The 18527-nt window shown below is 47.0% G+C and overlaps 1 protein-coding gene across 1 annotated transcript in view; it reads left to right on the forward strand.

The window, feature by feature from the left end:
- Positions 1 to 18527, forward strand: part of LOC144144311 (frequenin-2-like) — a 404396-nt gene that overhangs the window by 117765 nt on the left and 268104 nt on the right. The gene's annotated exons all lie outside the window — the stretch shown is intronic.

Here is an 18527-nt window from a genome sequence, read left to right on the forward strand (position 1 = left end):
TTAGAAATATGAACCCCTCACATGACGAGGGTCAACGAAAAGCACGGGCTCAAGCTCTAAACACCACCCTCGGTGGGGCTCATGCAGTTATCTACATAGACTTCTCCTAACATCGAGGGCAGCAACACGCCATCATCGTGGCTACCTCCAGAACCAACCTCCTTGCGTGTACCTCGCTTAGGACCCAACAAATGACGGCAGCAGAAGAGGCAGCCATCACCTTGGCTCTCACTCAACCAGGGGTTCGGAGGGTAGTCACCGATTCCCAGCAAGCCTACTGGAATTACCAGTCGGGTTGGGTGTCCTGACCTGCACTGTGCGTGCTAAAAAACCACTCCCCAAACGGTTCCATTCAGCTCATCTGGACACCGCCTCACGCTTCAATGGAGGGCAACAAATACGCCCACCCAACAAGCCTGCGCTTTTACCTCCCGTGCTATGGAGCTGCACGAGGACAGTCACCCGCTTGTCACGTCCAGGGAGATAATCCAGCATTATCGCCTTCTGAGACAGACCGTACCTTCGCCTTACCCTGACCTTTCCAGAGAACAACAAACTACACTACGGCTCATACAATCCGGGCTCCTTCCCACAGCCTACGCGTCTTCACGTAATGCATCCGAATCGCTACGACGCTGAATGTAAATTTTTCTCAGAAGTAGGAATACTCCGCCCCGTAATCGGGGTGTGCGCCTTTAGCCCTGAGCACCCTCCTCTGTTTCCGTCAACTACCCAACAAGAGCAATGGGAGATGCTGCTGTCTAGGCCCCCTCTACCTACTCAGCTTCAGCGGGTGGACAGAACATAGGCCGCGCGGACTGCATATGGGCCCCACAGAAGAAGGAATCACTCCCCAAGGCTGCACTCTGGGCCGTTCCGAAATCTGAACAGAAGTATTTCTTCCTCCTCCTTCTCAGCCGCAAGTCTCGTCGCCTCCGTCCGCAGCGCAGAGACGGAGAAGTCAGATCGTCTAACTACGGGTTGGAGCTTACTTTGATTTTATAAAAAAAAAGTTTCCACTCTTTCTAGACCAACACAACTCAACCAAACACCGTTCATGCATCATGCATTGATTTAACCTTACCAAGAATATCTCTTTGAAGTAATAAATGGTGTGGTTAAGTGCATTTCACTTCTCTCTGGTTTTACTATTTGTAGAGCGATGTGAGTGATTTTAAGTGACGTCGCATGAGTAATCGTTATGGGTTCCGTTTACAGCTTTGCTTTCCAACCACATTCACGGGGTGGATTGGCGCCATTTTTTTTATGATACACATATTTCTATTTCAAGTTATTCCCGTAAAGACCGCACAAGGGGGGGGGGGTATTACATAAAGAGAAACAAAAGAATACCTTCTGTGAAAATAAAAAAAATGGTAGGACATTACAGTGACGTTATTCTAAAGGAAATCGTCAGCGGGCAGGCTATATAAACGTGAAACATGTTACAGACATACTTTTCCAGTCGAGTGCGTCGTCGCATTTGCAGTAAGCGGCACACTGTTTTATATATGCGCGTCAAAAGAACAGGGTGACGAAACGTGAATGAACTGCAGAATCGATAGCAGGTAGCGTCACGATGCTAGTAGGTCAATATCACGTGATCTGCTCTCTCGCTTAAAACGCAGTATCCCCACAATTTCAGTGATTTAGCAAGTGCTAGAGGCAAAATGCAAGAATTATCGAACTACTATCGGGCTGCTAGTTCACATGGCGCCGCCGTGATTGCCAGCAAGGTTTGTTGCTTTATTATGGAATCATTTTCTGCCGGAACACTGCTGCAATACGGAAGCAAAAACAAAGCTATATGGTGACTCGTCGGAGACGTAGTCGACACGTCGAGAACAAATGATGACTGTATATCACTGAACTAGTCAATCCCGCCGCAACATCGCAGAACCGTCGGTTCAGCTGCCGCAGTCAATGCGCATCGCGCTACGTAGCGTCCGGGGAACTGATTTAACAGAAGAGCTGGTTTAACAGCAGAGCTAGTTAGGACGAACCTTTTCCACCCGTCGCAGCAATAAACCTCGAAACTTTAAGACAAAAATTCGGTTAGGCAGGTCCCGGGATCTTCATGTGGTTAGGGAATTGAACCCGGGACCTTGAAACCGTAAGGCCGGCAACCTAACCGCTGGGCAGCCTGAAGGGCCCGAGGGATACGGGTCAGCAGAGGCGGAGAACAACAACATGCGCGGCAAATTGGAAAAAAGAAAAAAGAAACTCTTCCCGTGGTCGGAATCGAACCTGTACCCTTCACGCTCCAAAACCGGCGTCTATCACATTGAGCTATCATGAATTCCGGGCGCTCAGCATTTACTTTGGGCTCGTCACGCGGCCGTTGGCTTTGGACTTCAAAGTCAAAGTCAAAGTCAAAAGATTTTATTGCAAACAGAAGATCGAGTACATGGTTAGGATATACGGAAGTCACTCCCAAAGTCACAGACTGTAACGGGACTTGGTCGCTGGTTCTATCTCGTGCTTACGCCCTCCACTTTGGGAGAGGTGGGAAAGCCTGCCGACGAAACGATCCGAGCCGGCCAGTCATGAAGAACTTTCAGCGGCAAGTTCGAGAGTAAATGTGAGGTCCAACAGCCGGGCCTCCGATGGTGGGAGAGGGGCCGCCAGCTCTACCTTTTCTCCAGCCTTGCACCACTAGTCTAAGCTGCGCTAATGTTTTGTATATACTTTTAGGAGAAATGCAGCCTTCGGTGTCTGGATTTGTCGGTGAGCTTCTCTGGGTTACTCGCGAGTGCACAGCGAAGCACGCTTTGAGGATTTAGGCCACATCGGCGCGTGCGTGACGTCGGGACAACTGGCAGCTGACGGAGGGACATAGGCAGCGCCAATCATTCGCCTTTTACCTAAAGTTTACCCCACAATCTAACGACCATGAGAGTCATTTTCAAATCGACCTGCACCAAATTAATCTGGACACACTTCATAAAATTGCCGTTTATTCTCTTAAATGTAGCTTAGAGCGATTATTACGATGTACCGCGTGGACAATGTACTCTTTGGTACGAGTTCCAAAAATGCGTCGTCACTAAAAAAACAGACCCGAGAACAGTGCACCCGAAGAACTCTCCAAGGCAGCTCATATTTTTTCCCCTGTTTTAATCCTGGCAACCATTCGTAATCACCCATTACCCCTAGATGAACAACGGGTCCTCCTGTTCCATGTTAAAGTACTAGAATTACTGCTACTCTCTCTCTCTCTCTCTCTCTCTCTCTCTCTCTCTCTCTCTCTCTCTCTCTCTCTCTCTCTCTCTCTCTCTCTCTCTCTCTCTCTCTTATTTTCTCTTTACGTGTTTCTTGTAGTTCTGTAATGCTCCCTTACTTGCCTTAAAACTTCTACCTTTGCACCTTCTCCAGGAACATTTCGTGACCCCGTTTTTGAAAAATAGTAAGAGTCCTTGCTTCCTTCTTTTAGCAATATAGCCTGTCTCTATTTCTCTCTCCCCTTATCAGGGTGGCCGACAATTGCATCGCCGTTATTATGCTTCTGCGTTTGACGTTAAATATACTGTTTGTCTAAAAAAAACTGTACCCGCATAAAATGACCTTCGTTATCGTTATTAACAGGTTTTCCCGCTGACAAGTAATCCTCACGGGAAAAACGAAGGCGCTTGTCACGGTTTGCGCGCAGAAAACTCGCTTAGGTCTTGGCCCAGTGCGCCCCGCTGACCTGTTGTTCTCGCCGTCCCCTGTGGAGCGCGTGGCCTGACGATGCGGCAGGCACACAGCAACGGCCGCCAACGTCGGCCAATCTCCTGCTTATTTTCCATTGTGGCAGATTCGATGCTAGGCCCACTCTTATTTTTAGCGCCATCGATTTTATGGGGGTCGCCGACGACAGGGTCCAGCAGTGGGCGAGGGCCAAAGGAGGCCGCCCGCCGTCCCGTGCCTCGATGTTGTGTACCGCTGCAACTGCAACCGCGACTCGCCGTGAATCGATCACGGGAGAAGCAAGCGGAACGAGCGACAAGACACGAAACTCGCGCAGCAGCGGCACCCTTCGGTCCGTGTCCACGAGTCGACGTCAGCGGGGGGACTTGCGAGGCTTGCTTAGTGCGCTGCGCATATGCGCATATGAGTGGCGCACGTGCAGAAACGTGAGCCCGAATGAATCCGCAGTTAATGATCGAGTGGTCGCAGCAAGTATGACGGCTTCGATACCAAAACAGAGATTATACAGAATCTTGCCAAACCTAAGAAATAGTTTTTATTAGCAAGAAGTTGAGTATTTTTTTTTTTTCAGTTTCAGTTTCAGTTTATTTTCCACAAGTGGATGGTTGCTCGGGTAAAAGCCACTTTTGCAGCTTGACAAAGCCCGAGGAACCGGTACACCAGACAACGGTATGCAATCGGTTTGCATGTGACACGGAAACAAGACAAAATACATTCCATGATAAAGTATTGGTGTGGGGAAGTAAAAACGACAGTAAAACGCCCAGCGCACACAATGCGTACCAAGAACTGAAGGCAGTTGCAGATGACGGAGCATTCGAAAGGTTTTTATGCACACTGGACGTCAACACTATGACTCGCCAGCCGGAGGAAAAGAAATCACGCGTACAATAGTAGTTACATTACGGAAGAATCACGTTCTCAGAAAGAAAAAGTGAGGCCCTTGCACACGAAGCACACGCACAAAACGTCAAATTCGAGCAGTTCGCGAAGAAGGAATGCTACGGCGTGCTAGCTGTTATTGCCAGCGTCCGTGATTGAGGTGCTCTACGTGCGCCTGAAGACGGAAAAAAACAAACCCAAAGGTCTTCGGGTTCCGAAAGCGAGTGTGTCATATGCAGGCGAGGTTCGGAGAACGTATACCCGCCTACGTTACGGCTTTATTTCTTCCGGGTGGGCTAACAAGCTCCAATGGGCGGGAAAAGTAAACGGAATGAAAAAGGGTGCTGCACAGTGTTTTCACTAAAGTTGCGTGCTCTATCGCTGAAGATGTTCGGACGTATACTCGTTAAAATAATCCACGAGTTGCGGTACAGGGTAGCATTGTGGCATGATTTTCAATGTAGTTTTTTTTTTTTTGTGGGCTCACACTCTTTGCGAAGCGCAACGAGACCGAAAGCTCCAAGGAAACAACTACCGTTTTAGGAGGTTTCAGTTTCAGTTTATTTTCCACAAGTGGATGGTTCCTCGGGTAAAAGCCACTTTTGCAGCTTGACAAAGCCCGAGGAACCGAGCTTAACCGAGGTTAACAATGGCCTCCCGGGATGCGACCTCGTTTGTTGGATAATTTAATTTCTATCTGGAGCAGCTGCTTGCTGTCGCGTCGCTGCACGTTTCTACAACACTACTGGAACATTGCACAAATGTTTTACGACAGTTCATATACCTATAAACCCCAGCTGGGCCTCCTCCACCCGGGAGATCCCAAACGGCAATTACAGGTTGTATTGTGCAATGGGGCGATGTGCAGGGTGAGTAGCTGAAGCTGTATTCAGGACAGCGGGGAACACAAAGAGGCCATCTACTTGGAGCACGCATCCTCAGGATGAAAAGGCTCCAGACCTGGGCAGCACAAGGGGGAGAAGGCGCGGGACCTGGAAACGTTTACTGGAGGATGCTTGGGACGCAGTCCCAAATATATAAGAATGCTAGCAAGCCAAAGTGCAAGTAAACAATAAAGAAGAGTTTTAATTTTAGCCCTCTCGCAGTAGTAGTAGTATCAACGTTTATTTGCCACAAATGGTAAAGGAGCGTAGGATGATCTCCTGCGCTGGTCTTCGCAGAAAAAAAAAACAAAAAAAAAAAACAAAAAAAAAACGTTGTGGGTAATGACAGGCTCGGCGCGTTCGGCTGTGGCTGGGTATATTTACATGATACCAGTTAAGCCGGAAGATCACAAGGTTCACCATGCTTACAGCCCGTAATGTTCTGAAAAATCTTGGGAAAGAAACAAGAAAGCTATACCTTATTGACATATTTCACATTGTTTCTTTTGACAAGCTTTGAGCGATGCGCATATGCAATGAATATATTTAAAATTTACGTGGTGTGCCAATGTTCCTGTTTTAAAATAGATTGATTCAGATATCTTCTATTTGGAATAAGCTAAAAACAACAATGGCTATATATATTGCGCCTTTTGCTGCCGACTGCCGACACACTCAACAAAATTGTTCTCTGGTGTGACAATTGGCAAATGTGTATTAACTTTGAGAAAACAGTATTTATGACAATTAATCATCGAAAAAGCCGTTTAGCGTATACGTATTCCGCGAACAATTTCCTTCATGAGGTATCTGACTACAAATACTTGGGCCTCTGGATCTCCAATACCTTAAATTGGACTCACCACATTGATTATGTCGCAAGAAATGCCAACTGTAAGCTCTTCTATTTACGAAGAGCTTTAAAATTTAGCACTCATGACGTCCGAATGACCGCATATAAAGCGCTTATTCTTCCCTCATTAGATTATGCAGCTATTTTTTGGGACCCGTTCACTCGAACCAATATTAACAAGGTTGAAACGATACAAAAAAGGGATGTACGATTTATTTATAACAGCTACGGGCGCACTTCTGTTTCAACCCTGTTATCCAGAGCCAATTTACCACAAATAACTGAAAGAAACCGTTCATCCAGGCTAAAGTTTCTCTATCAAATAGTAAAAAGCCACTATAAAATAGACATTTCCGACGTAATAACATTTTCGTCCGGGTATGCCACTAGGCAATGACATCAAATGACAATTACTCCTTTTCGTACACGCAACGATACCTTCAACTATTCCTTCTTTCCGCGGACCATTACATAATAGAACTAACTTACTAACACCCAAGTAAACATCCTTCACTGACCTTGTTTACATCATCTTCAACTTAGTGCTCAAAATTGTGCCACTTATTCTTTTTTTCTTATGTACCTGTGTGTTTGTTGTTTGCCTTTTTGTGATTTCCTCCTCATCTGTACCCTCCTGCCGAAATCCCAATGTGGGATTGCAGTATCAATAAATAAATAAATAAAAATAAATTTTAAGAAACTCGGGCAAGTTCACATTATGTGGCCATGTAGCTTCACCATGGCCATGGTTGGCATAATTTTTCTACAAAAACACCAGAATTGCATGGCGATCCTCAAGTAGGCTCAGTAATAACTAGGCGCCTTTTTAAAGTTTTTTTGCGGTTTCCGAATTTGGTTCCGTAAAGAGTGTTGAAACAACGCTTGCTTGGCGCTCTTGCCGTAGTCGTCCTTGCCCCATTAATATTCAAACATCACCATTAAAGACTGTGTTGAAACTGTTACAACTAACGACTGGTATTGCGAAATAGTTCAGGTGCGCTACCTCGATTTTTTTTTGTCAATATGCGTAATGCTAGAGATTGTTGAGACCCTGCAGTGCTGGGGGATTGAATCTTGCGGCAACACACAGAAATGGACCGCTGAAAAGGTTCCAGTTCTCTTTCTGGTCCAACTGCCATATATGAATCTGTGGAACGGACGTAACACTCAATGAATTTTCATTCGCAGTGTCTGGAGTGCCGTCCGACGGCACTCTAGCTGATCGTTGCAGGCATGGCTAGAGTGCCGTCCGACGACATTCGAATATTTAACACTAGGCTAGCACTGGCGAGTGAGTCGTTCGTTGTGGTGTAGAGGATCCGTCTTAGCTTCTTGACCCTAAAGTCAGTAGTTCGAGGCCGCCTCTAGCCTCGGTTTTTTTTTCATTATTTAATTAAAGTGTAATTTGTATGCCTTAGGTTAGTTTTGGTGTTTTAAATGATTTCTTCGTGTGCGTTAGGTTATATTATGTTATGTTTAGGTTAGGTTGCCTAGCTTTACGTTCTCACGAGCGATGTATTTCCACACGCGGCAATTTTGTTATAAAACGCCGGTGGATGTCGATATAGTGGAGTGCTTATAATACCGTCGGACGGCACTCTAGACACGGCCATTTTCATTTTTACTGCGCAACAAAATTTCTCACTCCGCAAAGCACGTGACATTTCCGGACTGGAGTGTCAATAGGAACACAAGCGATTTATTTTGAACAGACAGATGCATGTCACACTGCGTTTAATGATTTCATTTTCAACCTTGATTCGGCTTGGAGTCATTCGAAGTATTTCACGGTAATTCTACGCTTGAGGATCACTGGATCACGCGGTATGTGTTCGGCTTTCTAGAGGCCTACATACAGCTGTGCGAACGCATAAGGAGCAATTGAGGGCATGCGCTCAAAGGCACCGCTCAACCTTTTCAAAATATTCACCGAAAAGACCCACAGTCTGTCCCCGCAGGACACTGTCAATGTGACCTTTGTGCTGGAGCACCATTAAGGGGAGTACAATCCCCAACTTTTTTCAGTAAAAAGTATCTTGGTTTAAAAATCTGAGGGGCTGCAGACAACCGTGTACATAGCCTGGTAACTGGAACCTTCGTCCGTGTGCGTGGATGAACACTGCCGCAGTAGTTATGCCAGGGCAGCCGGTCCTCATTATGGATGGCCGTAGAATTATGGGTTTCTGAAATGTTTCGTCACTCGTTTTTTGCGACAAGGCGAGGAGCCAAAGTGCAACAGAGTTGCATGAAAATACAGCAGGACGACGATAACCTGTCCCAATAATGCAAAAACCGAGGCAGCTGACTGCCCGCTTCTGGCAGCTACATTTGGCTTTCTTCGCGTCTACCTCGCGGATTTGCAGCTTTCTGGGTACACACCGCTTCAAGATCGAGAGCATTTTACCATATGATGTGTAGCCCGCTTTTACTGGGGACAATGCTGCGGTGCACGTGGTTTTACTCCCTTTATCACGCGGGCCGAGTGAACTGACATTGCGTGAAAGAAGCACGCCAACGTCCATCGAGCTCGGGTCCGAACTTTTGAACACTGACCGTTGCCATGACGACCTTGTCTGTAAAACGTTGCACCGCCACTGAAAGAGTAGGGACACCCCCGCGCACTGTCATTCCGCCTTAGACGCCGCATTCCCCATGATAGCGGCAACAAAAAAAAGGCGCACGCGGGGCACGCTATCCGTCTGCACCGGCACAAGTACCTTGAGTAGCAGAGTTGCACAATATACGGTCTGTGGAGGTTGTGCGTGGTTTTTTCCATCCGTCATAAAAAATCATAAAGAAATGGAATTTGAGGTTGCAATCGCAAATGGCGAACAACTGTGTTGGGAAGGACTAGACTAAGCTTGTAAGGGGTTGTATTCTAGCGGACAAATATGGGGCTGTCCGTTGACCTCCCGTACAAGCCCATGCATTGACAGCAGAGAACAATTACACAACATTTACAATTTCACTGTGAACTGCGTAATCATGAAAAGTAAATGGAATTTGGAGGAATGTTGGAGTCATTTGTGTGGCTAATTGCCATGTAATTTGTTTCGGAATAGTTGCAGCCGTTTTCTGTAACCATACTCCATCCGTAGATGGAGCACAGAAGACAGCGATTCTGTAATGTTGACGAACTTCACCGGCGACTGATTAATTAGGACAAGTAAATGAAGCTGAGTGTAATAATACAGTCGTCCTAGCAACCAATTTTAGTATGATTTATCTCCAAGATACCTACATTAGACTGAGAGCTACAGAGTATTTACCAGAAAGTTGGCTTTGCCGCACTATTTAAAATTCTTTGTCGACGCTTCGTGCACGGACGCAGAAATTTTCAGAAACTATCCATAAACAGCTTGTGATTGTAGGAGTAAAGTAAAGTAAGTAAAGTGAGTTTAAAGTGAGTTCAGGAGCGCACGCCTGTAAAGTTTTCCAAGCAAAACAAGCAATACAGCAGTGAAACCAAACAAAAAATTAAGACAGCAAGTAAAAGCGAAACCACAGCTCGCCTTGAAATACTCAGTCCAACTGATGACAAAGTGTGAATACAAAGAGAAAACATCTATCATTGTAATCTACTCACGCTCACACTCACACTAGGCCAACAGGCAATTTATAAAATCATGCACCCCTCCGTCTAACGATGACGATGGTTGAACGCGAAGCTTTCTCGTGACTGATTCTTTGGTTGTCCTCTGAGTTTGGACTGAATTTTGGCGATGTCGAAATGGAGTGATCAGATAGACGCCAGCAAATGACTACTTTGCGCAAGACATGAAAGAAACCATGAAACAACTAGCCCCTTAGCAAGTTTCACTCAGTTGAGAGTAGCCTTTCCCCGTTGGCCGGACCTGCGTGTTTTTTCTTTAGCTAAATATTCTTTGTTTTAAAATGAACAGCAGCTTTAATGGGGCCAAAATAGTCAGCAATAAAAAAAAGTAGTTTCGCTTTTGTCAGAAATGACACTATTTCTAAGAAGGATCCTTGTCAAATGGGTGGCTTATTTAGCACTAAAAAAATAAAGGTTCCCCAAGCATGTGTTCACAGCAAGCAAGCCTACCAGCGCTCTGGAGATTTCATTTGTTTCGGTAGCGATGCGATGTAAAATTAGGCTGTACCTTACTTCAACCTTTTTGGCTTCGTACAAAAATATTTGCCCTTTTTGCTTATCAGTATTTGGGACATAGCAAGAGGAAGGGTATATCGGCTTAGCCAGAAGCTCCAGTTACCTGGCTGAAACACTGCGAACTTCGCCATAAGCAAGGTCGCAGAATTCGCGTACATTGGGAATTTCACAAGTGAGCGTACATTACGCATTTCATCTAAAACTTGGTTTGCACAGTGTCACATAGAGGTTGATCAAAGTTAAGTCGACAGGTTTTTTTCTTTTTTAAATTGAGCGCCTATAGATGTACGGGCAGACCACCGCAACCGCGACGTTGTGCTCCGAGGGGGACACACAATGAGGCGGTCACTGTAGATGTCGGTGGATATATTAACTAAAATTGAAAAATTACCTTTATAGCGTCTGCAGTAACCAGACGTGTTTGCATTGAAAAATTAGACGTAATCATGTTTCTAGGCAGTTTCATTTGGCGGAATTCTTCTAGCGCATTTGTACTTCAAGATATCCAACTGCGAAGTTTAATTGCAGTTCGCGTGATTACGCAAGCTAGACATCGAAGACCGGCGCAAAGCTCCTCCCTTTTGTGACGTGCCTGCTGTGTTCGGTGTTTAGTTTGACAACGGGGTGGAGGCATAGGCAAATGTGACAACTGGCACCCTTTCAGTCTTGGCTGGAGCACGGCCGGACTGGAGGAGCGGCGAGCGCGCACTTTCATACGGCCTGCGCACCCAACAAGGAAACGATACAGCAGATTCTTGACAGAGTGAGGGCGCTTCGAACCAACCCTCTACCCTCCCAACCCTCTTTTTTCTTAGTCGACGCATCGCCTCTGGCCGAGCGAGCCGACAACGCTGGCCGCACGTGTTTTGGATCTGCCGCGGAATATGCACCGCTACCAATAAATGCCTTCGCTGCTATATCTCACCAAAAATAAGACTGGTTGTGCACTTCAGTTGCATGATTAAGAGTTTTAGCTGTATATTTTTGACAGTGCGCTCGCTGCCAGCGGTCCGCTCAGCCCGACCGGAGCGTGAGCAGCAGAAACACGTTTAGCTAAGCGATAACCGTATCTCCCTCGGCGGGAAATCATTCGCGACACTGGTCGTGCCCTGTGCGCTGTGCGCGTGCAAACCAAGGCATCATCCTAAAGGAAAAATAAGAACTGATATTTCAGTCACGGAAAATGCCGCGTTTACTGCCTGCCTCACCATTTTCATTTAATACAGTCGCTGATAAGATATCAAGGTTTGGCATATTTTTCTTCATGTGCCCCAAGTTAAAATATTTCTTTCAATTTTTTTATTAGGCGCTTCCGAGTGAAATGTTAGGCTGTTTGACCCTATTAGACGGAAAATTCAGAAGGGGGGAAGAAGTCGCCTATTTTAATGACGCACATGTAAATTTACACGGACAGGTATCACGTGTAGCCACGGCAGGGCCAGGGGAGTGGCAAATGCGCGCGCGCCGCCGCTCTACCCCGCCCGTGCTGTAGGTCATCCGGCGAGGGTTGGTCCGCAGCGCCACGAACTAGCGGTGGTGAAAGGTGGGAACTATACACGAAGCGCAGGCCGTATGAAAGTGCGCGCTCGCCGCTGCCCCAGTCCGGCCGTGGCTGGAGTTATCGCAAACTGCAGTAGGCGGAACCGCTGTCGCAACAGAACAAAAGGGAGGAGCTTTGCGCCGGTCGTCACTGTCTAACATGCGTAATCAAGCGAATGGCAATTAAACTTCGCAGTTCGATATCTCGGAGTACGGATGCGCTCGAAGAACTCTCGCAAATGAAACTGCGTAGAAACACGATTGCGTCTAACTTTTCAATACAAACACGCCTGCTTACTCCAGCCGCTAAAAAGGTAATGATCGAATTTTAGCTAATTGAGCCACCGACATCAATAATTACCATCTAATTCTGTGTCCCTCTGGCCGCATAACGTCGCTGTAGAAGTTGTGTTCATGTAAAGCTAAGCGCGTAATTTCAAAAAAAGAAAAAAACCCTATCGACTTAAGTTTGATCACGCTGTATGTTCATATTATTAACTAAATGTGCTCCTACGATCCTGCTCAGCGACTCATGGCAAGTAATTCTCACTGATCCAGACTCTTGTAAGTATGTCATGTTATATATTACTAACAATCATAGTTGAATCAGTTTCAGAGGTGTTCCCTTGATGCTCAAAACTAAGGAAGCAAATGTCACTTGTCGGTCGTGAATAAACCCATAACAAAACAAATATTCTGTTTGCTTGGTTGCCGGCGTCGTGTATACTTTCCAGGCAGGAGACCAAATTAGTTTTTATTTCAATCCATATTGCGATTGTGTCGCAACATTGTGATTATCCGAAGAGGATGCGGAGCGTGCGTGTAGAACTTTCTCAAGAGTTCTAAAAAAAAAACGAACTTTTTATAGGATTTTTGATTGTATAGTTATATCCATCGCGTTTCACATATATATCGAGCCCTTCAGCTAGTCATTTGATGGTTGGAACGAAACGAAAGCCTATAAACACAGATGCTGAACATATGTCCGAGTGCTCCCCAATGGCATGAATTTGCCTAAAATATATTGATCACAGCAGATACTTATCTGAAAGTGCGAAAGTGGGAAAAAAATTGTGTTTGAATTGTGGCCTTGATGGCAACTTGCGTCAGCATGTTTTCGATTCTTGCTAATGAACATTGTTTGTCGCTCCTTTTCTCTCAGATATTCTTACGAATCTCGGCTATTTTCTGTTTAGCTTCCTGTATGGCACCAGTGCAGATACAACAGCTGGCCAGGAACACTTTTCGTCACCTTGTCTTCTCTGTCTGGCTCCACTAATGGAACGAAACAGTTCCACACGGCATCGCAAACGCGCTACAGTAATCTTGATCCTTTCGTTCTTGTTTACTAGTATGTTTCTCTTCTGATTGAAAGGAAGCATGCCGCGTAAACAGGACATTAGCAGCCCTCGATGACAGTTGGAGTGCTTTCGGGTGCTAATGGTTGTAGCTAATGGGTCTTCGTCAACTCAGTTTGAGCCAGAGCTCCGCTGATATTTTTAGATCAATCTGTGTGCGTGTGTGCATGTGCTGCGTGCGTGCTGTGTGTGGGGGTGGGATAAAGGGAAGGATCTGCGGGCGAGTGTCGTTCGTACATCTGACCCTGTGCGAGCTAAAAGAAGTTAGTTCGCAAAGTAACGGTGCCTCGTTTAGTCGATAGGTGTTTTACTGTTACGCATAGATACCCGACGTAGTTCGCCCACTACGCGTCTCACAACGTGGCTACAACATCTTACGTCAGAAACACCGTTTCAAAGCACCAAATCGTTTAATGCGGAATCCGTCGTTGACTCGGTATGTCGAAAATCTGGCTTCCCGCGCTGTAAGCAAGAAATGACACATGTGGTGGCCGATGGAGCAAAGAGAACAGAAGTAAAGGGATTGAGTTGGAAAAAAGGGTAAATTTGGGTCTGGATCAAAACAGAACCCAGAGGCTCTGGATTGCGAGACGCATCCCCAGGTGACTAATGTCAGACCTGGTAAATGCGTTGTGGACTTCGAATCAGGAACATGTGCTAAAGAAATTTACTGAGGCTTACGTGCGTAATTTGAGCAGGCTAATGACAAATGTAGCATCTAGGCGAGTGACTAAGTACATTCCTGTTATATCTCCTCTTTGCTTGGTGATGCGAACGCGGGTTTGTGCTGACCTGACGTTAGTAGCGCCATCATGCGACATCCACTGAAATCTGCGGCCGCACTGCGCTGGCTCGACGAGATGGCGCGCAAGCAGTGCAAACCCTGGTGTGTGCCAACCTGACGTTAGTCCTGGCGTCACGCTTTCAGCTCTAACGTCGTCATCTGGTACCCGTATCTTGATCTACGAGTTGAACGTTGCTTGGCTCGTCGCAAAGCTCATTGCTACAGCTAAGTAACGTTAAGCCTACATACAGGCCCATGACGTGTTATTCGCCACGGCCGTCAAAATAACGGACAGAAGAAAAAAGTGCCAAAGAGAATGAAGTGAGCATGATACAGAGAAGCCACTTTCAGCAACTGAACACTAATGCTTTCGCATTCACCTTATAATAAAGAGTGGTTAGGTATGAAAAGAGAATTTATTACAATCCACATATCAGGGCGTAGCGACTAGTGGTAACAGCGCTGCCCTAAAACCAGAAAAACTCCAATAAGTTTCCAAGTGCTCCGGGCATTCAACACTCTGTACAACAAATGTCTGTGGTGGTGAAACAACCTACTGCAAAATCAACACACAGAAAGTTTACAGGGGTCCACAGAGAGAGTTCAGAAACTAGCTGAGACTCAATACGGAACAATAGGTCTGCTCAGGATGTTGTTCCTGACTACTATGAAGCGCGTGGACCAGCGTAACAGAAAGGCTTCTTCACCTAGAACTGCCAACTCATTTTCTAAGTGACTCGCAAGGATCGACCGTACACCCCACAGCAGTGGAAACATAGCCCGTTGCGGTCGGGCGTGAAGAAACGCGGCACCACGATTTCGCCACAATACAAAAGCACCAGCACACATCAGGAAGGTCACCAACACGTCATTTGAACGTCTGCTCATTCGAAGTGTGAGACCAAACAACCTACTTAACACATTCTTAAACGTTGCCGCTACACGACGCTGGAACAAGGAATGTTCTAATGTTTCATTGTGCCCGCAGTGCGGGCACCATGACGAACGCACAATGCCGAATCTCGCCAGACGTTCACACGTCGGGAAAACCTCCCAGCCACGCAACCATCCGAAATACCGAAAATTAGACGGAAGCTCCGCCGAAGTCAGCTGATGCCAACTCGTGCCTCGTGATCTTGCTATCTGATCATTGTCTAACTGCTTTATTGCCGATTTTTCGTACAATTCGCTTGCCGTACTTTCCCTAACATTTAGGATTGGAAAGGTAGACTGGATATTTCTCAGTGTTTTGACAACATAGGCGTAAAATGGCGGCGACTGTTCGGTAGACAGACCGAAAATGCGTTCGTCATAAAGCATTGATCGGGAAGTTCCCAGAAAGTACTACAGCAGCGCCCTCCCTGAGTGCTCAGTTGAGTCTACAAGGTCGAACAGTGCGCGCACGGCTAGCGCGCTACATATGTTTTAGGTGATCGCCTCATTTTGTATGGCCTGTTATTTTTTCCCAGATGCTGAGCAATGATTACTGTATTAGATTTCATCTCGAATAAAGCAGAAGAGCTCAGTTACCTCCGACAAAGAAACCAAAACACTTTCACGGCGCGAAAAAACTTAGGGAAAAAGTTTGAAATAGAGATACTATAAAAAAAGACGTAAAACATCGTAACCGGGGTCTAATTCCAGTCACAGTAACGCTTGATTTCGTAAAAAAAAAAAAAAAAACGCCAACAGAAAACTTACTACTTAACCTCCCTGCTGCACTGTCCCTGTTGCAATGCTCGTATCAATGGGGAGAGCTGCAGCGCTCCTGTCTTCCATCATGAATGGAAGGAAAAAACAGCCTCACCAGAAAATATTTGCCATGTCCGCCAGTTCGTATGCCGGCCTGGCGAACGGCGTACGAGCGACCGACCGGAGTGCGACCGACAGTAGGCGAGTTCTTGGTAAGACGGGGGTCATTTGTTAAGCATTCCCCCCGAGAAATCAGAAAGAACACCTCAAGAACTCGCGAATAACTCACTCCTGCACTTATCAGCACTGCAATCACGGATCAGTCACATTAAAATGTAGTTTTATTCTCCCCCCGCGTATCTTCCTATTTTGTACTGCGTATGTGGCCCGTATCGCACTGCTACTTCTCGTTCTCGTTAGAGTTGTTACTTCTCTTTTTGCTTTTCTTATTCTTGTTCGAGTGATTAAAATAATAGTTCAGTCCGTTGTTCTCAACTTCGTATTCTCCTTCTTGGTGTTCTTTTTCTGCTCCTTGTTCACCTTGCAACCGACCAGTGGAAGACGACAGACGAAAGACAACAAAAATCGGGAGCCCGCAGCGCATTTCCCCTTTTTGGGAATGAAACAGCAGCAGAGCGAAGGTCGGCGTGAAGAGAAGAGTGCTCAGACGCCATGGCCCCGCCTGCGGGCTGACCGTGCTCCCACCGAGACGGCCGGTTGAAAAACACTGCGTGACGCGGCTTATGGACGCTTCTCGGGATGGGTGCCAACAGCAAACGTCAAAACCACGCCGCGGCGAGCAACGAGCCCTGAGGCGAGATTTGATCGAAATCCTTTCCTTCCCGTCATCCTTCCTTCCTTTTGAAATGCCCGCAGACGCTTATGATAAATTTGCGTACGCCCTTCACTTCCCCACTTTAGGAGTCTTGAGCGGAAATAGATAAAGAAACAATTTCAGAAATTCCTCGCGGAGAAGCATGTGATAGGCGTTTGTATTTTCTCTCGAGATGAGATTCCCCCCCTCGGACACGGCGTTAGGTTGTATGGGGCGTGCCTCGTCATGCACGCACGTCACACGTGTCCTCTCTTGGCGCCTCGGATATATCCTTTCTTATGTCGGTGTTCTTTCAACAATTCAGAGAATAGCAAAGTGTTGCTGGTATACAAAGCGCGAACAAAAGATATTGTATTTTCCTGACAAGTGACTCGACAGAGAGAGGCGAATTCCATCTATCCGACAGGGAAGATAAGGTGTGAGTACCACCTATGGGTCTTGCACGGGTTCACATTTTCCCAAAGGCCCGGGACGGGCCTTTGGGAACTTGTGAACCCGTGCAAGACCCTGAGACACTGCGGCCCGGGTAGGCCCGGGCCGTAGTGTGTTTGTTCAGGGGTACTGACAAATACCCCCGGCTCGGGAATGGCTAGGAATCTTCGCACAACTAACGGATTTAAATTGCAACGCACGAACGAGCCCCCTTTCCGAAATTTCCTAAACGAGGGGCATTGGTCAGACAGCCCCCGCTACTTGGAATACCACTGCATCGTCTATATATGGGGCAATGGTTCCCTTCGCAGCAGCCGGGAACCCGCCGATGTGCAAGCCTTCTGCACGTCTTCGTCCCTTTGCCCTTTTTTTGTGATCTTGTAGACGTAAGGGTAGTTGAGTACAGCGCGGGGAAACGTCGCCCGCCATTTTAAGGGCCACTTGAGGCGGCTCCGGGAAGGCCCGCGGGAAAACCGGTTTTTAATGTGAAAGCATTAAAGCAATCATTTAGCAGAAACTTCACAGTACGGCAACCGCGTCTGTAGCAGCGAAACTGCTCCAAAAAATCAACGACGAAGCAAAGAGAACTAGGAGAAGTAATTGAGTTGAAAAGAAAATTACAAATGTCTAGGACAGGATTGCGATCGCTTCCCCGGTCTCAACAAAGCGCGCGGCCAGCGCGTATCCCTGACGATACATTGGTTCATTGGATTTAGCTGTATAAAAGTGCACCTAGCAAATGCTTTGCAGCCTTCTACTTGGGAAAACGTCGCCAACCGGTATAAGGAGCTCAACGTACAATGTGTGTGATTTTGCTTGGCACGTCGTTAGGCTCAACGTTAAGGCTGTATACATAGACTGACAGCATATCCACTAAGATGCATTAGCCGGGATTCGCCACTGGCAGCGACGCGCATCGCATTGAGTTCACAACCCATGAGGAGGGCTTTGGAGCGCGCTCTGCTATAGGGACGCCCGTGTTCCTGGGCATGCGCATTGGCTGCGGCGCGTTCCATAGCGCGTGCAGCGAATTCTGCTGGCCAACAGTCTGCAGCGGCCGAGAGCGCACCGCGTGCAAGTACGCATCGTAACGCTGCGGGGTCTAAACCCTATCAACATCGTTCCATGACCATGGAGCCGGAGGTTGCCGTAGCTGGACGGGCGCCTGTACCAGCGGTGTGAAGTTGTCGGCCAGTCGCAACTGGCTAGGGCCAGCTCTTTCAGTCCTGCAGCAATGGTGGCGGTTATGATTGGCCGAGAGACAGAGAGAGAGAGAGAAACACTTTATTGAGCGTTCTGTAGTCTAAGGGGCTGTAGCGGCCTCGAGCTTGTGCCGGGTGGCGACTTCGAAAGCTCTGTTGACCATGACTAGCTGTGTTTGCGCTAGCTGTGTTTGCGGGATGAAGCGGTAAGGCTAACTGAGACGGTTCTATGTGCTCAGCGGGTAAG

Source organism: Haemaphysalis longicornis, unplaced genomic scaffold, assembly GCF_048455015.1.
Source record: "Haemaphysalis longicornis isolate Haplotype H1 unplaced genomic scaffold, Haemaphysalis longicornis Haplotype H1 scaffold_1, whole genome shotgun sequence".
Lineage (NCBI taxonomy): Eukaryota > Metazoa > Arthropoda > Arachnida > Ixodida > Ixodidae > Haemaphysalis > Haemaphysalis longicornis.